At 43.5% G+C, this 27758-nt stretch overlaps 1 protein-coding gene and 1 long non-coding RNA gene across 2 annotated transcripts in view; one reads left to right on the top strand and one right to left on the bottom strand.

The window, feature by feature from the left end:
• Positions 1–27758, bottom strand: part of MESR6 (misexpression suppressor of ras 6) — a 657659-nt gene that overhangs the window by 264072 nt on the left and 365829 nt on the right. The window lies entirely within an intron of this gene.
• On the top strand, positions 5991–26502 carry LOC143260790 (uncharacterized). The gene is made up of 2 exons (XR_013035067.1): positions 5991–8852; positions 21823–26502. It is a non-coding gene; the product is annotated as an uncharacterized LOC143260790 (long non-coding RNA).

Genomic DNA, 27758 nt, shown 5'->3' with positions numbered 1-27758 from the left:
TGTAATTATCAGTCATTACACGATTTTTATGATTTCTCGCTGAAACTTCGCCAAACAACATCGTCCAGGTTTGGTAATTTCCGCTTAGATATACAACTCTTTTGGTCGGCATTAAAAGGGTTACGTATTGTCCTTGTGTAAGAGATAGCAGTTGAAAACTATTTGCAGGTGTGAATTAATTATGTATTTTGTTGCCAAGGTTTCACAGAATCTAATAAATCAATCAATTCGAAAAGCCGGTTAAACTGTTATCGGACACTAAAAATGAAAGTAAATAAAGACATATAAAAAAAACACAAATTCTATCAAGTAAATTATTAAGCCTAAAGTGCTAATAAACCCGATTGTAAAAGAAATCATCAGAAAAGGGGTTAACTGATGAATTGTTTATAGAATTGATATAGATTGATTCTACTATATTTATTTAATTTACGTATCATGTCAACGATAATAACTACAGTTGTCCGCAGACACTCAGCAAATTGAAACATACGCGATCGATTAAAACCGCGATGAAGTCAGTGATCATTAAATTCTGCATTTACAACAACAGATGCATTGTTATCTGAAAAGATCGTCCGCGGTCGCAATTAACATCCGCAGTGCCGTCAATTTTTCCGCGCGTTCTACATGAGTCAAACAAACAAGAGAAACAAACGTTACCGGCGAATTGTGTGCAACATAGCAAATAAAAGCACGTCTGCTTCATTAAAACTGCGCGGGAATTCTTCATTTTCCAATTTTCGTAACAACAACAGCCGCATATTGTCGCGTTCTTCGGGCTGTTTGCGTTGCAATCGCCATCTGCAGTGCGCCAATTTTTGCATACGGTCTGTACAAATAAGAAATAAGCTGCCAAAAAAAAACAACCAAAACGATAGCGAATCGTGGGACAGAATATTATTGGATTTGATTGGTGATCTTAGAATAATCGTTTGAGAATGAAGCGGCAAGAAAACGGTTGCATTTCCGATTCGATTTTTTAGCGAGCAACACGCGCATTATGGGGCGAGGAGGGACGACGGGGTGGACGGGAGGGGTCGTGCTGCACCGTTTAAACGAAATCAATTACGAGCGGCGACAGGCCTGCCGGCGTAATCCGTTGGTTGTTACACGGCCGATGCCATGCGACGCGTCGCCTCGACGGGGTGCCCGCGTCCAATCGGCTTCCAGGTATTGCGAAACGCCGTTGGCATCCAATCAGCCCTGGTGGATCGTACCTTTAAGCCGTTGTCATTACGTCGAATTAGTCTTCGGGGGTTTCGTAGGCCGCGGCTCGACCGTCGGCTATCCATAATCCATCCGTGCACGGCTGAATCGCACCGTCATCCTTCGATATTATCATAGCGGTCTTTCTCTACCGTCGGGGAAATCCTTTCGTTCCTGCGATCCCGGAATTAAGGGGATTCTCGCGTAACAGCTTCGAAAAAATGACTTATGTTTGCATAAAATCGAATGCATTGGGTTGTAAAATAAAGCCCTGTTTTTTTCTGTTTTAACACTAGCATACCAGGCAAAATGACTGGTTTCTGATTTTTTTTATCTACAGTGGATAATATTATGAAAGTGTTTCCACGGGAATCTTTTAGATAAACATTTTTAGTCGAGCATATTTTATAATAAAAATCATACGAGGTTTGAATAAATTCAATCTTATCGTCGACATGAAGCAATTTACGTTAGTCGCGTTTAGGGCACGGTTGTTCTCGTGTTAAGGGAGGACACTACCCGGAGGCGTTAAGAAATAGGTCAAGTGTGGGAAGTTTTTGCAGGTAATTACCAATCAAAAGATTTAGACTTTCTAAGACAAAATTGACAAAATGTGTGACATCAGAATGGAAAAAATTTTGTTGGTTCGTAATTTAGAAACTATTGCCCAAAATGTAGCGTATGGATTTTTGAAAATTGTAATGGTTGTAGAAATGACCACAGTTTGAGAAAGAAACCGCTGCTTTTGTCCCAAAAAATCAACTATAAATACTAATAAAAAATTATGCACTTCACATATAAAAAAAATCGTACACTGCATTGTAGAATACCCTATGCCAAATATATCCATAAAATTTGAACTAAATCAGATTTATAGTTCAGGAGCTTTTGTGATAACCAAGTCGAAAGATGTAGTTTTGAGAAAAACATGAAAAAAGTTTTCAGATATATATATCTTTCCTCTCTGATAAAGTAAAATTTTGTATCTTATGTTTCCTAAATGTTCGAATTTCGATTGTACTTGGTATATATTATTATTATATATATTATATTATATATTATATATTATATATTATATATTATATATTATATATTATATATTATATATTATATATTATATATTATATATTATATATTATATATTATATATTATATATTATATATTATATATTATATATTGTATGGATTGTATAATACATTAGTTCAATGTTTTAGTATTTATTCACACGTTTTCAGACAAATGAAATATTTTGTCGGATCGCTGGCAATACTAGCGGGTCATTTCCAAGTTAAGTACCTATCAACATGCTTCCGGTAAATAAAGTACTGAAAATTATATTTTCCCGAAGATCCCACGAAGCAGACTCTAATCTGCATTTTCTTAACACTCGTAGCCAGCAAATGAATAAATTAGTATCGCCAAGATGGTCGAGAGCCACGGACAAAAATTAAATAAAATGCACACGTTCCAGAAACAATGTGGCAAGGCGAGATTAGAGCCGCCAACTGCGAAGTACAAGGAAGCGACGGCTTTGCTACGCAAAGAGCGAATAGTTCCCTGAAAGACTAAATTGCTCCTAATTTCACGGTCGAAAGCGAGGCGTCTCGCAAAAACTGCGCTCGTTAGATGATTACTAACCTGTCGACGAAAAATACACAGCGCGATCAAGATGTAAACGGGGAAGAACTTACTGTCAGCCGATAGTTTATCCTAGCGCCCGACCTAATTATCTCTTTCTCTCGGAAGAAAAAAAAGGGAAACGAAAGAAACAACGGGGCCGAAACGACACGGTGGAAAACCGGTGTCGCGTTTCTGCAACTTCTCACGAGCCCGATCGCGTCGCACGAGGACCCGTCGAAATTCTGTGTCACCGAGCGAACGATCCTTTTGTCGGCGGGCTCCGTTAATCGGCGGTTGTCGCATTCTTGGTTACCGGAAACGCCGTCGCGCCGGCCCCTTTCCCTTTTTCTTCCGAGTGGTAATGGCGGCCGCGCCGCGCGGTCCCACACGCATAATTATCGCCGACAAACCAGAAGATCCTTATCGCCGGCCAGCGTCATAATTATCACCGTGCCGGTGGTCACTTACGCGTTACACGGCCACGCACATACCTCGCATTGCTTCGCTCGAATTCCGTGGCTGACTGCCACCGACAGATGCACGTAACTCGTAAAGCTGCCCCCGTCGAAAACAACAAAAAACGGAAAAAAGCTATAGGCAGGGGGAGAAGGCATCCGATCCCCGTTGCCGGGCCGATCGCGATCGGAATCGGCCGAGGACGGGCAAAAATCGTCGACGGCATTTCGGCCCGCCGATAAACACTCGCCTGCCGGGCCCCGTCTGACCATAATCGTTTTAATCTACTTGACGCGTTCCCTGCTCAACGCATGACTGCCCGCTGCCTGCCTGCCTGCCTGACTGCCTGTACCTATCCGTTTCTTTTTTCGCGATCTCGACGGAATTGTTGCTACATTCCGCAGCCGAGAAACTGCAGCACAAAGTGTCTGGAAAATGGGAATGCGAGCGGACCGAGATAGGATCGGGATCGATGATTCGGTGAAAATCTGTGTTGGCGCTTTGACTACCGTGAGCCTGTTCATTTTTGTCCATGATAATTTTTAACAAATGAAGCAGGCACTATCGTAATCGATACATTTCGTTGACGTTCACATACTTTCGTTAGAAAATTGTTATCTTTCACTTTCTAATTTCTCCGATCATTGACTGACGGTATTGGGTTCTTCGGAGTGTTGCTTCGTTTTTCAAAAAAAATTTCATTTTGCAAGGGTGTTAAACAAACATTTGAGTCAGTATTTTGACAATAAAAGGTAGGATGTCTACGAGCATGAGATTTCGAAGCTACCAGAAAACCATAAAAAGATTTTTACTTTTTTACTTTGAAAATTGATAAATCGTCTTTCGTTTGCTCGAGAAAGAACGACTTTCCGAACGACCCGATATTTACTATACTTGGATGGAATGAAGCGTTAGTACCGAACCTAACGATCTCTGGAAGTATCTAACGTGTGCTACTTCATTAGAATGTTAATATTGAATTTATTTAGACTTATCGTCATCTTCTTATAATATAAGTTTGAAAAAAAGAGTTTATTCAGTCGTTTCTTAAAAGAAGTGTCTTGAGAATTTTAACCATTTAAAAATAGCATATTTGAGACTGACTATTTTGACCAACCTGGGAGGTTTACAGTTACAATAACTATACATATACGAAAATCATCCAAATAAATTGTGAAATAAATTGCAGTTGAAAATCGCGTTAGAAATCTAAAGAACGAAATAGAAATTGGACAACAAATTAATGTTCACAAAACGATGGTCTGATGAACCATTTTCTGATTGTACATTTTTGCGTAAAGTCTTAGCTTCGTTAAAATTATACATACATGCGCCATCAGTAGTCTAATTCCTATCAAGTTTCAGAAAACCGGTACAGAGTCCGGGTAAATACCTGCCTCACCGACTGAACGATGGAATAGGGAATTTTATCAGTGGGCAATGTCACCCCCGTTTAGGGGATGATCTCTTTTCTCTCATTGATTTAAATTATTCTCAATGTTTCTATCGCATTCTGCACTGTAATACCGAAATTCTGATTAGTTAAAAATGCTTCGTTAGATTCTGAAAAATAAATATCAAATATTTTACATGATCAGCCATCCCTACTTATTTTAAATCTAAAATAATACATTTACTTACAATCCGCACGATAAGTCATATTTTCACAAATTCTTGACTGGCGAAGAAAATGATTAAGAAACTAGACAAGTATCTATCCGTTCAGAAAAATGTGAAAGTTCTAAGGGGTGATTTACCCCGGTGCCGGCAACTTCGCCGACAGATGTCGCCCACCTGCAGTCTAGTAACTTCGCCGGCCTAGTAAAATCGATGCCCAGGAGATAGCAGATTCCTCCTCTACCAGCAGACGATAACACGGTTTATGCAAATACCTATCAATAAATTTAATTCCGTCTACTCCCCTGCATGCATTCTCAACAAATACACAACTCTAAATCATGAGACACCGCATTTAACGAAATGAAGAAAGAAAATTTCGTAATAAATAAAAAATTCTTCGCATCTGTTAAAATTCTCAAGTTTAGAAAACTTCCATCTCGCGTAAAAATCGTTAGAAATTCGTTTTACTTCATATTTCCATCGATGTACATCGATCTCGTTGCAAAATTAGCAAAACAGACTGTATCGTGATGCAAGATGCTCGCTGCCAGATGGCAGCAGAGAGACCGGCCGCTCGCAGCAGTCGCCAGAGGGGCAGGCTCGCTCGTCCTGCGGCAAGCCATGTTCCCCGGAAAACGGAAAAGCGTCGGAAAAGCGACTGGGGGAGGCCGTGGAAAGGGGGCGGAGCTACGGCGGTTCGCGCGCTCTCGGAAGAAGTGGGAAAAAGGCAGCTCGGCTCCGCGCTTGCCCAGTTTTTTCCCCGTTGACGGTGCCTCTCTCTTCGACGCACGGCTAGGCGGGGTTTAAAAAAAAGATTTTGCGCTCCGCGAGGGGGAAGGTGGAGTCAAGAGTCCGCGAAATTCCGGAATTTCGCGTCCCCGAACGGGGGAGGAAGACGAGTGGCAACGCGAGAAGGGATGAAGGGGAAAATACGCGCGGCGTTTAGTGTGCGTTCGCGGAGACCCGGCGGTAGGGAGGCTCAGGGAAAGTGGCGAAGGGGAAACTGGCTGCTTCGGGCGAACCGATCGAGCTCGACAACAGTCAGTTCAACGCGTGGCAACCCTCTCTTGAGACACTGTCCTCCCGTGTCCGAGCGATATCTCGGTTCTCGTTCGTCTCGGAGATCGCCGATTCCCGCGACGTCTCTCGAGAGGGGACCGTGGAAACGTGTACGCGTGGTTCGCAGTGGTCAGTGTTTGCGTTGGTCAGGCTGTTCGGCAGGTCGTGACGACGATCGTATCGCGATCGGACGGCAGAGTCGGTCTCTAAGTTGGCGGAGCGGCTCAAAGTCTCCTGGTTCGTATAATTCTATCTGTCACGCACCCGGCGGTGTGCTCTCCGCGAGAGGAAGACAACGCAGACAGGGTAGCTCGGTTAGGTTTCTTTGGGGAGCGTACGTGGAATCACGTGGCCCACAGCTAGAACAGTGGTAGGAAGTGGTTAGGAAGCTCGCAATCTCCTAGACCTGCCGGTGATCCGGCTTCGTCTTAGTCGAGCGGTGAGTTCGATTCGAACTGTCTTCTCGAATTTACGACGCTCCGCAGGAAGATAAGGACACCAGCTCTTCGGCGGCGACCTGCTGATATCAGATCGCGGCGCCGGCGAATCCGTGAATCTGCCCTAGACACCCGTGACTAGCTACCGGCTATCGCCCTCCGTTCTCCCCGGAAACTGGTTCACATTCGTCAGGCCGAGCGTAATCGCGCTATCCGCCGGCTGCGGGAGTGATTAACGCGTCGCTAGATACGAATAAATAACTCGGCAAACGTTCTGCATCAGTGATAGCGCGGCACGATAAGGCAACGACGACGACCTTGCCCGTTCTCCCTGTCGGGTTGCTCGTGCCGTTCGTCTGGTTCGCTGTGAAAGTGCTCGAAAAAGTCCCGGGCCGGCGCGGAGCGGAGCGCGCCGCGGCGGTTTGCTTCGGATAAAAATCCTCGCGGCTCCCGATACGACCATACTCGCAGCGTGGAGAGCGCGTGACGTGTGCTGGCGGTGTTACGGTCCACCGTCCCCCACCCCCGGCTCATTCCACAAACATCCCCACCGAGTGGCCGCCGCCCCCACCCCGTCAGCCGGCGTACGGTTTATCGAGACGAGGACGGTACTATCGGCGAGCACGCAGGCTCGAGCGTAACGGAGCACGTGCCGCGCCGGTGGGGGTGGAGGAGGAGCGATAGCGTCGGAGGGGAAGGTGGGAGAACGCGGCGAGGGGAACTCGAACTCACCCCCGTAGTTACCACTCCCCTTCCACCAACCAGTGCGACGCGTCCTCTCCCATAGAACGGCGCCGCCGACTGGGGCGACGGGATCTTTGTTGCCCGCCACGCTCGAGCGGCGTCCCGCCGGACCGTTTGGACGCTGGTGCCGCCCAGCGGCGACCGCGTGAACCTCTGCGAGTCCGTGGTGGGGGCATCGGCACGCATAGTGGGGGCAGAGAACGCGGCTGGTGGGGATAGAGTATAAAAGATCTGGTGGGGCGAATGCAGAGAACGGAGCGAGTAGCAGGACGGGGGCATGCTGGCCTCAGGACGCGCAGAACGTCAGAGTGGGTCGAAAAAGACGGGTGTCTCCTGCTCTCTTTCTCTCCCCCTACCGCGCTTTCTCTCTCTCTCGCTCGCTCTCTCTTTCTCTCTCTCTTTTGCCAGCTAGCTAGCTAGCTATAGCTGTCTGGCTCTCTCTTTCTCTTTTTCACCGGCCCTCTCTCTTTCTCCGTTTCTTTCGATCGCTCGTGTCTCTCACTCTCTCTCTCTCTCTCTCTCTTTCTCTCTTTCTTTCTCTCTCACTCTGCTTCGCCGCGAGGAGTGAGCAAGAGAGAGTGAGAGAGTGAGATAGCGGCCGTTGGCGGGGTGAGAGTCGGCTTACTACGCGGTGAAACGCTACCACGGCGTTCAGTCGTCAGCGATCAGACCGCCGGGCAGTGTGAACCTTCCTGGGCAGTCTCTCTTCATCCAGTCCTCCTCTGCTGCTTCCCTCTTGGACACCGCGCAGCGATCACCGCTTCGGAAAACCGGAGGATCGGTTTCGCGATGGATTTACCCGGGCTTCCGGTAGTCGAGGCCCACCGCCGAGTGGCCAGCCTTCCGTGAACCGTCGGCGACGCCCGAGAACCATTCGCTTTTGACGAGAACCACGTCGGATCCGTGCGCTCGAAAACATCACGCTCGTCCGTTCTCCGTGACAAGACTTTGAACGTCTCTTGCTGACCGAGCCTCCGGGGGCTCGACGCGATCAGCGACAAGTCGGGCCCCCAGGAAACCCGAGGCTCGCTGACGCACGCTAACAGATGTTCGGGGAGAACGATAATCGTTGCTCGAATATCTTTGAACGATCGTACGCGACGAGATCGCGGGCCAATCGGATTGTATCCTCACCACCCGAAGACGATCCGGCAGATTCCCTCGAACGAATCGCTCCGACTCGCCCCGGGGTCTCACTTTATCGAAATCGTACCAGTGACGTCAGCTCAGTGAGATCGCGACGGGAAACGCAAACAAGCCGGGGGACGTTCGAATGGTTTGTGCGATGCGATACCATGTCGTGTCGAGCCACGTGGTGCTCCGAATCGTGTGAACCGACGTCTCGCTCGATCCCCGGAGAAGGCCGCTCGACGATCGGCAACAGCCCCGTATGTCGTCGGTGTAACCGTCTTCGAAGATATATATCGTAGCTTCGCCAGGTATGTGGTGCCGTTTTGGATCGTTATGCAACGACGAGCAAAGATAACCGGTCTCTTATCGGCGAACTGAATACAATTTTGCACTGAGTGCGGGCTAGTGTAGAAAGAGAAACGTAAACGACAGAGAAAGAGTAATGTGTGCTAAAATAGTGGGGGCAAACGCGGCGAAATCGTCGGCAAAGCCGCGACAGACAACGACTGTCGCGGTTGGACGTGTTGCTACGAGATCTCCACGACGTCGACAGATCGCCGGTTTTCGAGAGTGAGGTAAGAGACCAGCTGCTTTAATAAACTCGACCAAAAACTTGATATTTCCCGCCCCAAATCTGCACCTCTATCGCGCTAATCAGTTCATTTCCCCGACTCCGAGTACTATTCCATTTCGATGGAACAAGCGAGCACCAACGATCTTCAGGTGATCCGTCCTTAATTTAACGAACTCGACGTGATATCTGTAATTTCCAGTATCGAAGTTACATCTGTAGCTAGCCAGTTCATTCCACCGATTACGAGTACACATTTCACTGGAACTGTCTTTCGTCCCAGTTGGCACAGCAAGCTTTAGTGTCTTCTTGATTCAACGAACTCCACTAAAAATCCTGAATTTCGAGCATCGAAATAACAGCTCTGCCCAGCCAGTTCATTACCTAACTTCGAGTCAGGTGATCCAGTAGGTACAGCAAGCTTCAATGTCTGTGGCTGGCGTCCACGATTTCACAAATTCGACCAAAAATCCTAAATTTCCAGCATCGAAGTTACATCTCTAGCTAGCCAGTTCGTTTCGATGTCTGATACCAAGTATTCACTTTACGGGAACAGTTTCTCGCTCCAGTGAGTTTAGGAAACGTTCGTATATTCGGCTGTTTTTGTTTTGTTTCGGTGTCTTTGGACGCCGTTCCCGGCGTATAGCGAATTCCGCGTCTTCGGACAAATTTGTTCGGCCAAACAAGTCTCGGATTTCGCTGACACTCCCGAGCAAACAGTTTCCCGAGTGGAAGCAGATCCACCTGTTAGGCAAACGGGCTGACCGCAAATCTTCGTTCGAAACTGTGGCTCGAGAAGAGTCCACCTGTAGCGCGGACTGTCTCGCGTGTCCCGAAAAATTTCCCCGATCGAACAAAAACCGGAGCACGTGTTCCCGTGGTTCAGGTAACGGCGCCCTCCGGTTAGGTCGCATTGTATCCTCGGAACAGCGAGGCTCCCAATCCTGCGCTCGCAGGATGCGAGAGAGTCAAGTGCTCCATTCAGCGCTTCGGCAAGGGAAAAGCATCTCGAGTCGGACACGTGTGACTGCTCTCGAAAAATTTCGAGAACTCTCGGAAAGCCCCGGGTTCGCTTGAAAAATTGATTTCGAGGCTGACGCAAGAGCCTCGTCTGCTTTTCAGTCGCGGAGAAACGGTCTTGATAAAAGTCGTTCTCGCGTCGGGAGAACTATCAGGAGGAGTGCTATTAATCACACGCGATCAAGTTGTTAGAGCCGGATATCTCCGCGATACTTCGCGCCGTCGATGTTCGCGTCAGCCTCGTACGTTAAGTATTTTTTTCTTTTTGCTGCCACAGTGGAACGTCATCTTCCATAAATTCATCGGCGGCGACGGCGGAACGTTTCGAAATCGTGTTGCGCCGAGTTTCGAAACAACCGAGAGCCGTTCGATCGCCGTGGATATCTTCTGAAACGAAATTTTTCGGTGGAACGATGGAATTCCGGAGAAACTTCGAGCCGCTCGGAACGCGAGGCGGCTCCGTTTCTCCGGCTAGATACCCCGCGGTTAATTGACTGAGACTCGCAAAATCTATTTGCACGTATTCCCCGTCGGTTTTGGTTTCGCTGGAACTCGGTTTCACTGAAATCCGCAGAATGTGTTCTGGAAAGTAATTGTCGGCCGCCTCGGACGAAAGATCGTGCGACTATTTGCCGTCGGACGCTCGGCGGGAATTTGCCTCTGCGTCATTCCGAATCATTTAGCTGGCGGTGGTAATAAATCACAGTTAGCCGTGCGGTGCGAAAATAAATATTTTTTCCGAGTCGCAGAATAACCGACCGAATATCCGACCGTGTTCCATTTCGGAAGTTAAAATTTTTTTTTAATGTTTGGTGATTATACGGTTGAAATTGTGCGGGTTTCTCTTCTTTTTTTTCGAAAAGGAACGATATTTCGGTAGAAATTGTGTTGCTTTCAGAAATGATACAAAATTTCGTTAATTTCGATTGGATCGTCGTATTGTGCTCCGAAATGTGAATTGAAATATCAGGGTTTGTATTCTTGGCACGGAGTCAGTGAACGTTGAAAAAGAGATGCAAATCAGCGGAGTTTTCTTGAATTCGAACGCAACGAAATCATTTGAGCGAGAACAGATTTTCGACCAGACGGATCCGCAGTTGAAATTGCTTCGAAATAACAACGGCAAATCAAAATTTCAGTTTCAAAGACGTATCATTTTAAATCGAGAAATAAGAAGCTGTAATGAAATTTTCGGTTTATTTTCACAGATTTTATAGTATATAATACGAGCAATAAGTAAATTGATTAACTGGTGATTAATAATATCATGTAGGCGTTTGTCCAGTGATTCACACCAATTACAACACTATCTAGCGATTGTGTAACATTCTGAGTCTACTTAGGTAAATCTGTTAATAAGTTTGCTGCTAGTTGATTTGGATGATCGCCGAGTTTCTTTGTATATTTATTGCCGAAATTAGTTATTTATAACGAAATTTAAAACGTAAAATATTTACCGAATAAAGTTCCCATTTCAGAAGAATTCCGATCCTATAAAACTTCTGGAAACAAATTCCATCATATGTATGAATTTATTTTTGCCGTATTAGATTTTTACATAGTCGTTTAATTCGTTACATAACCAATTAATGTGAAATCGTTCACTTGTCATCAAATAACATTGTATAAATCCGCGTGACGTTAGGAACATTCAAGATTCAATAAAAAATGTAATAACAAAAATGATTTTGCAGCAAGAATTAATAAGAATCGCCATTTGCAACCGAATTTTATATATCATTTAAATATAAATACCATTATAAAATTGTAAAATTTAAAATTATAAAATGTGTGTCCGTTTTCCACTGAGTCCCTCAATTCTAAAACGATCAGATTGACCGTCCCGATCGAGTCTCGAGGAAGTTGGCGTTTCCACGAGAATCGGAAAAATCGAAAAGAATTTTCTCTCGCTGCCAGAGGACAGTGACGAGGACTTAAAGGGTCGAAGGATCGAGCAGACGTTCCGCGGGCCCGGTTCGCAAGTCCCGAGACTTAAACACTTAATCCGGTGTCACCGGTCGTATCAGATATCGGTTGTGAATGAAATCGATGCGATCGATTGGTCGCTGGTCCCGTGAGTAATGTGTCTTGACGAAAATAAAGGCTCCCCGGCAGTCGAAGACAATCGCAGGGAGGCTGCGCGCGCGCGCGCGCACCACGATTTCCGTACTAGCTGCGGCTCGGTAGATACTCCTGGCGGTCGAGGGGCCTCCTCGGGGCCTTATAGGGGCCATTATCCGATCGTGGAATTCGAGATCTGGCCCTTTCAGCCGCGCGTCAAATTATCCCTGAGCACAATGCGCCCGTTGATTGATATCTTCAGTCGTTGCTGTTGTAACGTGGCCTGGTCCGCGTTCGTTCGCCTCCTTTTTCCTTCTTTCTCTTTTTCTTCATCTCTCTCGACCTCTCTCCCTTCCTCTCCGCTCTCATCTTTCTCTCCCCTTTGGCTTCGGTCTGTCCTGCTCCTCGGCCGACAGCCTCCTTGTTGCTCGTTTCTCTTCTTCGTTTTGGGCCGTCCCGTGCAGCGGCCTCGTACAAAGCGAGTGCCAAATATTTCTAGTCCGTGGACCCACTCGGCCTTTCTACTTGATTTATTCTAAACCTCTGGCTTTCTTTGCCCACCCTTGCCTCTCCGCTCCTCTATCACCGTCTCTCGAAAATCGGCTTACGAAATCATCACGGCACGAGTAATTTCTCTTACGATCAAACATCATCCGAAAGTTACGGTCGTACAATAGCCATAACGAGACCGAGAATTTTCAATCTGTCCAGCTAATTCCGCGAAACGCGGAACGAGAGAATAGTTCATTCTCTTAAGTGGAATATGTTTTAGAGAAAATATAGTAGACTGCGAATTTTAAGAATCTGTAATAAGAATGAGTAGATCGAATGCAAAATAACACAAACATTTATGGTATTCGATATTACTGTTGACTCGTGTAACTAACGATGACAGTTTTCGTTTTGTACATAAATCCGCAGACTGCTTATTTAGTTTAGCTGATACTGCACAGATTTTCCTCTATTTTACAAAGTTCGCCGATTTTGTAAACACGCGAAGACTCGTAATTTAGTGACAAATTCGCGGACAATTAGAATGATTAAGAAAGTTGCATTCGATCTAGGAAGACTCTATAATCCGAGAAACAAAGTCTCGTTTAAAGTCTTCTTCGATGTCGATCTCTATAAGAGACAAGGAAAATAATTTTGCCGAGGTATTTCAAACGAGGTGGATCACACGTCTTCAACATTTGCTAACCGATCGGTTCGAAAGTTTTGCGAACTGACTAAAAGCAACGAAGATATTAATATTATTATCATTATTGGAAAGAAGATGAATTCCCACGCGTTCAGAAGCTAGCGCACTCATCGAGTACAACATCCCCGAGACACTCGCGGGGTAGAACCTCTGATTTCGAAGTGGAAGAAGCATAGTTCGCGCGAGTTATGTTGTGTGTCAACACGCGAGCCAGACTGGAAAGTAGCTCTCGCACGCTCTCGTCCACGTGAGAGCAAAGTTCTTCTTGCGCTCTATGGTAGACCGGTAGCAACGGCTATTGGCATAGAAGCTGCTCGAGACTCGAGGCTTCTCAGGTGTGTGTCCACTAACGAGAGCTACACTCATCAAGTTGACACACGGCATTAAGTCCCCGCGAGCGAACCAAGGTACGAGCGGTATTCGGTATCACCTGCAGCTGCCTCAGAAATGTCTCGGGAACGACACCCTAATCGTCGGAAATTACGCATGGCCGAATTAGGTAATTACGTCGCGCGGAGGACTATCCATTTCTATCTTAGTCCGTTCCATCTCTATGTAATTAGCTGGAGTCGGACCGTATAATGCTAGGTTCTCGTCGGCGCTTTACTGTCTACGAAATTCGTCCATTTTACGGTGCACTCCTTTTTCTCGTTTTTATCCGTGCCCCTTGATCTTCTCCACCACTTTTATTACACGCGACTGTATCATTTCTGACCAGTTCGAAAGTGGAACTATACGATTTTGCGGGTTCGAAGTTCTTTCTTCGGGACAGGGAATGTTGCACTCTCTTTCTTTCCTTGAAATTTTTCTAACAACATGAATCAGTTGTTACCGAAGAAAATGTATGTACAATATTAACAAAATCATACACATGATCTTGCTTTCTTTTTTACCGAAGGCTGAATTTTAGGACATCGACTGTATCAAATGCATAGTGTTATATGCGTCAGTGTGTTCAATTTTCATTGACCAAAGGATCTTCATTTGATATAATTCGACATTGGTGTGTAATTTATGTTTCGTTTATGCTGTAGTTTACAGTAAAATTTAACTATCCTAGTTTCAAACTAGCTTGACAGATTCAAGTCACATTGGGACTTAAACGGAACTCAGCGTTGATGTAACTAGGATATAGAGATTTGTAGTTAGCTTCGTCATTATACCGTTACTTCGAGTATATAACCGTATTTTCTAAACTCTAACGAACGATTCTGCAAAAATTCTGATAGAATTAAGATACATTTTATTCGACATCCGTTTCACAATCGTCGTAGTCTAGTGAATACTTAAATGATCAAAAAATGGTTACGCGAGTGCTTAGACGAAAGAATGTTGGTTTTTACGACAGACGAAAATCCGATTAGAACGTATACAATTTCATCTATTAATTTACAACTCGGGATAAACCGCAAAACCGCGACTCGGTTGAAATTTTCCCTGTGCTCCGAGAACGTTTCGCTTTTCCGCGGAGTAGTTGAGGCCCTTAGCGCGGCCGGATTCAGGCGCGTTTTTCTTAATTGGGAGATCAAACGTGCTCCGAAAAATGTCGGAGCGAGCTCGTTTCATCCCCGACGACGCGGCGCGACGAGATTTTCCGCAAGAGATATTCCGTCAGTTTCGGCTCGCATGCTCGCGAGGTCGCGATTCGCGTACTCGCCCATTTCTCACGACGGCTGGCGCGCATCAACGGCTCCCCGTCGTATTTCAAACGGCCGAAGGGACGTCGAACGACCGGAAGCGAGTTTTCCGCGCCGTCGCCGCCGGCACCGTCGTCGCTGCAGCCCGGCTTCAAGTGGATTTTTCTCGCTTTTCCACTGGCTGCCGGCGTAACGAGGTTACGCCTTAAGTATTTGCTCGTCGATTCCGCGATGATGGCTGCGAACGGGGCGAGGAGGGTGCCCGGTCCTCTTCCCTCCCGGCTGCCGGAGACTCTCACCCCCGGATCAGCGAGTGCTTCGAAAAATTCGCCACCCGGAAAAAAGTTCTACGTGACTTTTCCTCCGACGAGGGCTCTGCTCTTTTTCTCGTCTTGACGCACTCGAAATACTTCTGGGACACTCGGACTGTACAGCTTTTCCAATGGACAGCCATTTCGGGTGGGGTGTTTCGTGGCGGACACGAATTTATTCGGTCTCGGTCGTCTTACACGGAATACTGTTCGATTGATGATTAAGGTAAAAAGTGCCTTTTATGAAACACTTTTGAGGAGGTATAAGATTATCAGCGATTTTATTACAATTTAAAAGTGTCATTGTCGAATATTTATACAACTGTTCGATAGATTCATGTTTCTAGATAGTGTAATGAACTTGTAAATATTTATTTAATATGGATAAATAATGATACGAATAGACTAGTAAAGTACGAACTATTATGGAACATCGTTTTCGTATCATGTTATCATTCTTGCTTAAAAACAACCGTATTCGAATAAACATTTTTATTGCAGCTGATTGTTACATAACAGTACTTGTGCGAGTGATTATTTATAAAGAATAATGGTCAAAAATGTGGGTAGAATTTTTACATTCACTTTCAAATGCTCTGTCTATTTTTTTGTATTATTTATACTAATGTTTCAATTAGGGGTCAGAATTCAGCGGTGTTTCATATTAAGTACTTTTACCTCCTTAACTTTTTTTAACGAATTCATTAATCTTTGTGTAAGTAAATAAAAAGTTGAAAATTTCTCGACAGCATCAATTCCAAAATACATAAATCTCGTTGGATAGCTTAGAAGAATTCTGAGGCATTACTTCAAGTTCATTTTAAAATATTTGGCAAAATTTGTAATCTTCTCAGGCGTGTATGGAAGATTAAATATCACATTTTACGTGAAATTCGTTTAAAGTTCTATAAAAATTCAAAATCCAAGCGAATAACCCAAAGAACCACGATTGTTGCTTGTCACGGGTAGACCGCAGATCTTCTTGCAAAATACAAATTTTCTTAGTCAATTGTAGGAAACAGGAGTTAAATAAAAATAAATTTTTTCTATTAGCATAGTAACTTCGATAAAGTAGAAAGATCGTAAGAACGTTTTATATATATATATAAATATAAATTATTATAACATCTTCACTGTTTGGTACTTTATTCAGTCAATTTTATCATAAATTCACGTCACAAAATACGCAGTATAGTGATAAGCTATTGGCCGAGAGTAACAAAGCTGCATTTTTACTTGATGGTTCAATAGGAATCCAGAAACTAATTCGGAGAGCTAATGGTGTCCGAAGACCGATTGAAAAATGATGTTCGCGACGCAAAGTTCTTTAGCGTTCAGGATTTTCAGTATTTCGTCTCATCTGAAAGTGTTTATTATAGGATGCTACATCAGAATATTATATAAAGTGTCGTCCTTTAGGCTCGTGAAAGAGAATACGATCGAATTGTTGTACGTTAGGGTCGAAGATCCAAAAGATTCGATCGTTTACAGGTGTGTGATCCCTTTCACCCCTTTCGAGGCGCGGCAGTTCGATACCTACGCGAAAGTTCCACGAGGGCTGCCGTTTCAGGTCATGCGTGGCGTATAAATATTGTATATAAATAAGCACCGCCTAAACGCGCTTATTTATGTGAATTTTATGAAAATTCAACGCGCAAAGGGGTGAAAGTCGGGACGGGGTGTAACGATCGGAAACCGTTAGGCGATTGCTAGCTTGGAAAAGTATACACCAGTCTCCTTAACCAGTTCGCACCGCTTTAAAATTATTCCAACGTTTAACTTTTTCCCTCAAATTAGAGCACAAGATTACTTTCGTTCCTTTTATTTCTCGGTATTAGTTTCATTTGCATCGAAACGAGGCGTGTTAAGAAATCAGGTTGAGTTTTCCATTTCTAAATAAAAGAATCCACCGTGTTTTATACTGTTGAACAGAGATGAAAATTGCAGCAACAATTTTTCAAATTCATTTATAAGAAGCGAATGAATACAGAAGGTACTGTTAGATCCTGATGGATGAGGTGCGAAGCGTTGCTAATGAGAGATTGTACCTATCATTAGGAACAACATCACAAACTTGATCTGTAAATTTTTAAAGAGATAGCCGTAGGTTCGTGTGCAATTTGCATTAGAGAAAATTCGGAGTAATGAATTAATATAGAAATTAATGTTAGATCGAAACGGGATAACGCGCAGAGTGATGTTAATGCGATGATTAGACTGCGGGATTTAATGCATTTATGGAAAAAGTGAATCCAGATGAAATATAAAACCATCAAAACGTCAGAACAATTCAGTAGTCTTGTTATACTTTTAAATTATTGTAATAGTAAGAGAAGAAACTGTATTTTAATCTCGTTCCTTGTAAATGATGCAGAGAATTTCTGTGTTGTTTGAACATGTACCGTCTACTGATGATTTCATCATTAAGAAAGAGAGATTAAACACGAAGTGGAATTCTTTAAGGAGATGATCGGAGTATCGAACGCAATTTATATTTGAAATAAAGTATGGAAGAATGAATTAATATCAAAATTAATGTTGGATCGTAGTAGAACTTTTAACAGCTGGTTGGTTAATTCGCATCATTTACGAAAAATTTGATCTATCTTGATATTTATATGATTTACAATACGAACAGAACGTAAGTCAGTAAATGATAATCGCATAATTCCACTATAACCAATGCGTGTGCAACAAAGATTTCCGCAATATTTGAAGTTTAATTGTTCAAAATATTTTATATGTGTTTGCATCACGAAACGTTAATCGACGTAAAAGCGTACAAAAAATGGGGATCCGGTTTCACGATAGTTTGTCAAGCATTATAAACAGATTTACATCAGCAAGAATTACAAACAATTCAATCTGAATAGCATTCGCATAATATAGCGATAATATACAGTGATAAAATTAAAATTAAAAATCAACGAACGAACGTACGAAATACAATTAAATTGAGATGAACAAGGTGCGAATGAACCGTTAATGGGCATCGGGAATTTGTTTATCGAGTGCGTAACAGTCGCTGGATCCGTGAGAAACGAAAGGATGATCGCCTTATGCTAATGGGGGCGAAGGAAAAACACCCTCGGGGAATTTTCTCACGGGATCCGGTAGTCTAAGGAATATTAATAGGTCCCCGATCCATCGGTCTTCGACACGAGACCGAATTCCTCCGTGATGAAGGGTTAAGGGCGACGCTGGACCATCTGTGTACCTTCTGACGAACCTTCTCCGGATTCTATTAGCATGCCCTCTCGCACATTATAATATAATACACGCGGGGTCCATCCTGGTAATATTTATTCGAAAGGGGAACAGGTAAAGGGTATCTCGAGAAAACTACCTACGAGCGAACGTCGAGCCCGGATACCCAGCTATATTGTTTCGTGTTTGCGCTTCTGGAATTAAACGCGAGATGAACGCGTGTTGCTCTGTATTCATGAGAGTTTAATCGGGAACGTTATTACCACCACTGAAACGTTCGTGACTCTTGCGAATTAACGAAATCTTGCGCTTAATTCGTCATGCTGATTCTTTTCACGCCACACGTATCTTCTTATCGCCACGGATTTATGTATTAATAAAGTGATATCAAGAATTTATTGGACAATTCTAGAATTCTTCCGTTAGCATTTCTTAAATAGATTCCTACGTTACCAGGTCTTGTTTCCCCGTGTGATGTTAATTAATTTATACCCTTAATTACATAAAAGACTCCATCGCTTTGCAAACAATATCTAATTAAACTTTTCGTAAATTGTTCTCATTTAGCTACTTTTGCGAGATTTACTTTCCATGAGAACATGGAAATAAGGATCTCTAGTTTAGCAACGCGACTAGACTAGCGAATCTTCATGAAAAACAATTGTCCCCTTTGATCTTGAAATAACAAGATCATATAGAAATTTCTTTCCTTCTTAAAGAATTTTAACAAGATCAATTAAATACGTTCACAATCTTGAATTCTTTTACACTTTTCACTGTTTCAAATTACATCGTCCAATTTTTGTCATAAATCCGTCAAATTGTGCGAATGTTGTAAAATGACGTCAAAAGTCGTTGAAAGTAGTTCCCCTTTTCTAAAAGATAAAGATACAAATAAGCATTCGTACTCTACTAACGACACTAAAATTGTCCGGATGCTGCAGAATAAAATAAAGTCGGGTTAACTGTACAAATTACCCTTTGTCTAGTAAGATCGTTCGACATTCTACGATAAATTACTATCATCCGGCAGGAATTCCTCGAGAAATATCTGGCTCTAGAAAACGACAATAAAATTGCCAGCTACAAAGTGAAAGAGAATAAAAGGCGGCCTGGTCGTTCGTGCTCCGTCAAAAGTACAAATTGAATAACGAGGATAAAATTTTGAAGAAACCGAGCTTGTTTATGGTCGAAATGGGCCCACGGGCTGAGCGAAATTTCGTTGAAGGGGTCCATGGCCGGTGCCCTTCCCCGGCATCATCTTGCGCGTCTTGATGCGATTATAATGAACGCTCGGTTTACCGATAACCTAACTCCGAGTAGGAGGAAGAGGAGGAGGAGGAGGAGGAGGAAGAAGAAGAAGAAGAAGAAGAAGAAGCTGAAACCGGCCCGGTACGAAAAAGAAAAAGTGAGAAGGGGAGAGGAGGAAAAGAGAGGAAAGGAAAAATGCGCAGAGTCGAGCAATAATATGAGAGGGCGGGGCAAAGCCGGAATACGTAATGCGCTAACAGTGAACCAGGAGAGCCGCGTCTTGAACGGAGCATGAAATTGGATTTTCGGACGAGGATCGATTCGCAACAAAAAGGTTCTTGTTGATGTTGTTGTTATTGTTGTTGTTGCCGCTGCTGTTGACCGGGCCCGTTTTGCGATCTGCCGGAGATAGAATTATACGAGCTTCCGCGAACACGTCTCACATCGTTGATAATTTGAATTCACTTCGACCGGCCGGGTATCGCACGCATTGCGCCATGAACAAGAAAATTGCTGGTCGGATCCTTTTTCGTTGCGTCGGGCCTGACACGCTAGACGGACGACGCAACATGGAATTTCGTGCCTGCCATTATCTTCCGCAACTCGCGGCAATTATTGCTCGGTTCAGGAGGATTCGCTCGAATCCCGGATATTTCTTTTTTACACAAATTTCTCTTCCTACTCTGTCGAGATCGACGAGAAATGACGATTCGAACGCGGTAAGATTATAGAACTGGCGATGGTGTCAGTCAACTTTGTGCAACAGCCAATTTTTTTACTGTCGGTGCACTTTCGAACGTGATTGGTCGAGCCCTTGCCACTTCTTAGGAAGAAAGGAACATTGCGAAATAAAGGGAAAAAAGTGTGCGACCCTACTTAACAGGTTTTACGTATTAGAAATCTCTATTACGAGTCGGACTCGTGTTAAGTACGGCAAGGTGTTAATGCACCTAGTGTTTCGTGTCTCCGATTATTTTAGACAGTGAATTTTTTAGCGGATGCTGACTTTCTTACGTCGTTTTGCAAGAATTGGAATTAAAGACCTTTTTCGTCATCTGAATGAATCTATGTGGTTAGATGAAATGCAAAACTACGAAGACATTAGAAAAACTTGAAAATTGACAGAAGATATATTTTTTTCAACTAAATCTTGTTTCTAACTATTAGTACAGAACATTTTTATTTCGCATGAAGATCCGCAGTCTACTGACTTTATTAGGCACTGATTTCGTGCAATATTAGCACCTTTTACTCTATTATATCTCAAAGCACATAATTGCTGGAAATGTTAACATTTCGTTGTTGATCATTTCCCTGGCAGAGCGAGACAGTTTTTGTTTCTCGTATGTCTTCATTTACTTTCATTTCTAGACTCTAATAACAAAAAAGATAAGAAAAGAAATGAATAACGTTCGTATTTAATCTGACACGCTATAATGCGATGGGTTAACAGAAAGAATGAATACTTATTAATAAAACGAATAATAATATTTCTTTTTAACTGCTTGCATACCGTATGCACACCAATGAGACTTGACCCCGTTTACAATAAATAAATGAACAAACAAACAACCAACGTAACTATAGAAAATAATGTCTTATTTTTTCGTGCAGTGGATTCCAAAGACTCGGAAATATTTCTTCCGGAGAAATGATTTCTCTTATTTTTTGTTCGGCAAACCGCGAGGTTGTTCATTACGATGTCATGTGTCGAAAAGAAACGTTCCGCATTCGGTCGTCCCAGATCCCCGCGTTTATTATATCCCGACCACTGCACGCTCGCCGAGCATTCCGAACGTAGCTCCGTTTGGTAATAAGACTTTCCGCGTAACGTGCAATTTCTACAGATGTTATTCTTTAACATCCTGTGTTTATTATAATTCGAGAAACGGCGCTGCACAAGGCGTTTTAAAACCGTCCCACGACAAAGCAGCGTTTCACTTTAAGTATACGTTGGCCGGCTCGTCCTTAAAAGTAAAGTTGCGAAATCCGTACGGTTGATACCCGAGCGCTCGGAGTAATAACAATAATCATTATTAAACGGGAGCGCGGCGCGAAAACAGAAACGTGTCCCGCGTCTCGAAAAAAGGGGATGCGAATTGTTGTCGCGCAGAACGAGAGATTCGTGTGAACCCTGCAAAGAGAAAGTATGCACCGAGAGAGTCGCGCCGTCGCGTGTGCAGTTTCAAATTCGTCCTCAAAACCGTTTCACACTCTTTCCCGATCGAATTTTCTCCCTTCTCGATCCGACCGATCCCAATTAATTCTGTTCTTTCTTTATTGTTCCAGGTGCGACGATCGATAGGAAGTGTTCATGTTACTTAGTGGCGGCTCGGTAAGAATTCTCGCGAAACCGCTGGAGATTGATCGAACAGTATCGCAATTTGCTGTTGCGATCGTCCATGAGCTTTTTCTATACGTAATGTCCCCAGAATGCTCGATTCGGTGAAGTGAAGCTTCATTCGTTCAATTTTCCACTAATCTGCTCGCACCTCTAGACTAAGAGCAAATAAAACACAAATCGTCGCATTAGATTCAATTCGTATCATTTAAAAGACTGTTAGAAAATTGGAGAGGAAAAGGGGGAAAATTCGACTCAGGAACAAATTAGTAAGCATAAGGACCCAGTGTTGCCACCTCTTTTAGGACTTTTAACCCTGTTTACGGATTTACGGATCTCGAACGAAAATCTACGGACTTTTGGTAGATCCGATGGAAACGGTGCCACGTAGTGATGATCGCACAAAATCGGATGAAATTCCAGCAGATTTATCTCATGGCCTTAAAAAAAAAAGAGAAAAAAAGCTCCGCGCCAATTCAGTTTTCAAATCCTCCTTCCTCCCAACGATGTTTTCGTTCTCGTTCGAATGGTGCAGGACCTTTTTTTTTGTTCGTATACCGCACAATTCAAAGGTCCATGAGAAATTTTAGCTTTAAAGTTTAGACTGCCGGCATGACGCCATATGGAGTCATCAATATTGTATCGTGTTTTGCAACGATCAATGTTTAACGAGAAGAATTATTTATAATATAATATAATAGGTTCCCTAATATTTTGTTTTCACGATCGAAGTCGAACGAAGGGGAACTATCTATTCTCAAAAATACGGTACGATATTAATGACTCCGTATGGCATCGTGCCGGCAGCCTAAAGGGTTAATTTACATATCCAAGCGGTGCACGGATTTTCTCGAAACGGTACTACGGAATTCTACGAACTTTTCAGTTTATCCCCACGGACTTACCGAATATACAAGCTGGCAACACCGTAAGGGTCTCGCATCTTCTCGTACTACAATGTCCACGCATTGCAACAGAGATACTAAAAATAGTAACCGGTTGAAGCGTAATCGGGAGTAATACCGTGGTGGCACAGGAGGTCCATCAGTCACTCTTAGCCATAAAGGTATCGGACCAAGACGAAAAGAAGACGAAAGAAACGAAGAGTCCGGCGAGCTCGGGGACCCTATAAGATCGTTGTTGGGGTTCCTCAGGGTTGGGGGGGAAGAAGGGGTCGGTTGCGTCACCGAGCGAATCCGAGGCGCCGAAGAATTCAGCAAGACGATACGGCCCTGGTCTCGGTGGGTAGATAGGGTATAATCATGGCGGGTTTCGTATCTCGAAGGGGCACACGGGAAGATGGTCCAACATCTGCCGCTGCAGGGAATCTCTGCCCACATGCTGGCCGCGGTGGTTGTATGTGGGCACGCACACGCGCAAAAACCGACATAGCTACGGGCCGGGAACGTCATGTAAATTCATTCGAAACACATGGCAGGGCCGAAAGGGTTCTCGATCGAGGAATCCGAGGAACCGAGGTCTGGCGGGGGGCCCCCGGTAAAAAGGCCAGATGATAACTTTGACTTACAAGTTAGATTTCGACGTCTCTTCATGTACGAGCCGTTCGAACGCCGCCGCGCTGCGCCGTATCTCCGGCCGATTCGTTTCTTTAATCGTCTTCCAGTGCCCCTCGTGTCACGCTATAGGGGTCTACGCTCGGTTAATTGGCTGTCTCAACATGTGATAAACAACCCATCCGATCGCGCGCGCGGCGCAACGAAGTTTCCAAAAATTCTTTCTACCACGTTTCCGTATCGTCGTTCTAGCCATCGTTCGGTCAATTTTTTTCGATCTCCCGTAAATTCGGTCGTTTTTCATTGCATTTATTTTATAAATACGGAGAAACTTCTCTCTGGAGCCCCCAATAGGAACATTTCGAACGAGATTTTCTGTTTCAAAAATGCTGGACATTTACGTTTCGATGTTGTCTGAAGAAGAAAAATATAATACCGTTAAAGACGTCGTTGGAAATAGTTATGACTGATGAGCATTTTTTTTATATTTTGGAAGCTGTAAGATGGCTAAAAATTTCGAAGTTTTCTATATTTTCATCGAATCAAAATCAAGTCAACTTACAACTTTTGATATTGAAAAAACCATTTGAGATAGACGCTTTTTCATTTGAAATTCCAAAAAGTTCTATGAAAACGGTGGTAAGAAGTTGATTAATTCTAATAAGAAGATATTGTCATTGAAAGCAACGGTTAAAGAGTCTACGATTAAATGTAAACGTAAGTACTGTTATTTTATATTTACAATTTAGCGTAAAAACCTCACTACTTACACAGTGATCTGATATTTATCTCAGTCTACTACTTCTGACAGAAAATGTTCGATCAAGATTGCATACGTAAAAAAATGAAAAATGCTACTGCATCGAACGATAGAATATTTAACGACATTTAAAAAAAAAAAACGTGAATACAACGATAAACAGTCTTGTATATCTAACAAGTATGAAGTAATGCATCATCGTAGCATTAATATTTTCTTCACATGCGACGAGTTTAATCACTGATGAATAGTTATATTTAGCAGCAGTGTAGTCCAATGAGAATCGTGCAGCATACACGTGAATACAAACTCTATTAGCATATAGAATAAAACTTCATTTAATTAAGCCAGCATAGAATCAAGAGATCCGCCGCACTAAATAATAGACTAATAAGATACAATCTCTCTGCAACCCGACGAAGTTACAGTTGATTCTGAAGTCGCCGAATGTCGCGGCGCACCGAAAACTTCGACCTGCATAAACGTGCACGACCACAAACTTCCCAGTCCATTCCCGTATCGTATAATTTTTGTTGCCTGGAAAGGACGCACCTGAAATCGCGGCTAATTTCGATTGAATCATCGAATGATCATGATCATCGAATTACAATTAGAAAGTAGCGGTACCGTTCTCGATTTTCTTCGTTAGATGTAATTTATTGCATCACCAGCGAACATTTGATAGAAGTGAGATGAAGCGATGATTCTTTCTTCATGTTAAACTGAAATGTTGCAGAATAGAGGGAAAATAGGGAGAACATTTGTTAACCTTGAAAATTCATGTTAAACTTAAAATATACAAAATTGTGATTTATCCAATACAATGTGCAGATGAATCTTTTTACATCATTTCCCACAGATTTCGACAAGCTGACTTCAAATCCGGTCGTTTATTTATCTACCGCTTCTGGATTTCGTTAGTTTTCTCGCTAAAATCGAATTCTTTCAGAATCCTGAAGCGATAGATAAATTTTGCGACCGGATTTGAGATCAGCGTGTCAAAATCTACGAGACATGATGTACTATAACATGTTAAAAAAAATTCCGACTGTTCATGGCATTGGATAAATCACAATTTTATTGAAATATTTCAAGTTCAACATTTCGCTGGTTGAAAATTGTCTCTACTACGTTCTCTCTACTTTTCACTTATTCGATAACATTTCAGCTTTAACGTACAGAAGATCATCGCTTTACGTTATCTCTATCAAAAGTTCTTTGACTTTTACACAATTTCGCCACTACACTGTGCTGCGTGAGTAGCATGAAACGTTAGCAGAATCGAGCGATTGTTCGAACGTCGCCAGCGGATACGTCGACGCGTTAGGTGGAACGGGACACCCGGTCGTATGATCTACGGTCAGTGATTTTCAAATCAGCGGTAAACGGGCAATTCATTATCCGGGCATTATCGGTCCGCGGGCTCCGTGAATCGCGATATTTTCGAAATAACAGAGTCTCGGTAACGATTCGTTGATTTTTTCGTTCCTCCTGTGCCGAAGAGAGAAAAAGAGAGATAGAGAAGAAAGAGAGGGAGAGAGAGAGAGAGAGAGAGAGAGAGAGAGAGAGGTGAAAAAAGAAAATGAAAACGGCGAGCGCAGTGAAATAACAGGGCAGCCCCGCTAACGAGACGTTCTTAGCGTATAACGAGGGTTTTCGAAGAAATCGTTAGGGCAGTAATTCGCGCGTTCCTTCTCGCGAGTAATTACACGGCTGCCCGTAGAATTCCAGCGATCCCCTGATTCATTATGCCACCGCTCCGAGCCGGCAGCGCAATGATAGATCACCTTTTGTTTTCGATTCGTCAAATCCGCGCGCGTCTCCGACTCGGCTCGATCCCTCCGCGCGATAACGCTCGCCGCCGCCACTGCCGCCTCCTCGGAAATATCTTTCCCCAGCCTAATCGCAGAAAATGGCTGTAACGAGGGAGGAGGTCACGCCGAGGGTGGAGCAAAAAAACTGGTAAAAATGGGAAAAATGGGAGCTGCCGACCGCCGCGGCCTGGCTGAACTGCAGCGCTCTGTCTTTAATTAAAACCATCAAGCTAGTTGAACAATTATCATTAATTACGGACGTTGGCCGCTCGCCTCGAGCTCGCTGCGTAGGAGCGTTTCGAGCGATTCGAAAACCGAGCGGGAAGAATGAAAAACGATTTTTATCGGGAGATCCCCTTTCTCCTTCGGCGCGACTTCGGGCACCGCTTTTTACCGCTAATTGAAGCCGCGTTAATTAAAACGACGCGGATCGGGGTACGACCGCGCCGCGAATTATTGGATCGTTAACCGATCCGTTCGCTTCGAATAATATCGATAACCGTGGAATTACTGTGAAATAAAAGAACTGGGAATTAAGGATTCCATTGAAGACAGAAATACCCCCTCGATGCTTTCCTTTGAGTTTGTCCTGTTCGGAGTACATTGCATACTCTCACTCAACAATCCGGTATATGTATACGGAGTATATACAAAATATGTTTCCGCGACTTGGAGTATCTCTATCAATTCCTCTTTATACGTAGGTTGCGAAACAAAGAATCAACAGACAAATGCCCCCCTAAGGTAAGATTTTCTATAAGTGTCAGATGCGTGCGACCAGAGACGCATGCTTCGCATATAATTCGCGTGCGATGCATTTATTATTCAGTGTCGCCTATCAAATAGAACAGCGTGTGTAGAGAAGGCAAAATAACTTCTTGGACTGGATCGAAATTCACTTGCACTTTTGCTACTATTTGAAGAAGAAGATGATGAAGAAATTGCGATGAGAATTTTGAAAAAAAGAGAAAGAAGGAATATTAAAGATGTGAACGAAAAGCGAGATGAAGAGGGTTATTGTAGCATTTAAAGAGAAGAAACACTTGCCGAATAATGAGCAAACATATAGACGGCTTTGTAGATTGAGTAAAAATAAGTGAATTTTATCTTAACTATTATTGGCAATAATTCTTTCGACATTTTTTTACGTGAACGTCCAAATTAACCACAGTACGTGTTTGCGTCACAGACTGCTTCTGAAGCAGACGATCTTACAGGAAAACAACAGCAATATTTTCCATTACATCGGTATAAACGCGGACGCGTGTACAAAACCCGTCTTTACACGTTACTTCTATCTCTAAGAAAAGACGTGCATTGTTTTTCGTATTTGATGAACGAACTATTATGAGAGTCGCTTTTGAAATGCACACGACCGCGAATATGTTTGCCCAGTATGCAATGGTCGGAACGCTATTAAGGAGCGAGAGAGTACTGTATCTACGATTGAAATCAATCCGATCAGTCGCGAATTTACTAAAACGAATCTACGAGGAGGTATTCGTGTCGCGATCTGCATCGTTTTCGTTTATTTGCTCGCGTTGAAAATTCATTGTTAAATACGAAACAACGATATCTTTGAGATAAGCGCGACCATTATGGTTGGTGGTTGAGATTAAGCGAGAAAAACGGAGGAGGGATTGCTTCACTTCCTAAAAGCACACTCGGTAACCGTTCCAGCCGATAATCAGACGGCGGGCGATAATTAATTACGCGTTATCTGGAATGGGGCCCGATTACGGTGTCTTAACGGGACAATAGCGAGCGGGCCCCGATAGCGGAGTCCTTATTAGGAA

This window comes from Megalopta genalis, chromosome 19 (assembly GCF_051020955.1).
Source record: "Megalopta genalis isolate 19385.01 chromosome 19, iyMegGena1_principal, whole genome shotgun sequence".
Lineage (NCBI taxonomy): Eukaryota > Metazoa > Arthropoda > Insecta > Hymenoptera > Halictidae > Megalopta > Megalopta genalis.
Note: the sequence above shows the minus strand (reverse complement) of the source record. Positions and strands in the feature narration are given on the sequence as shown.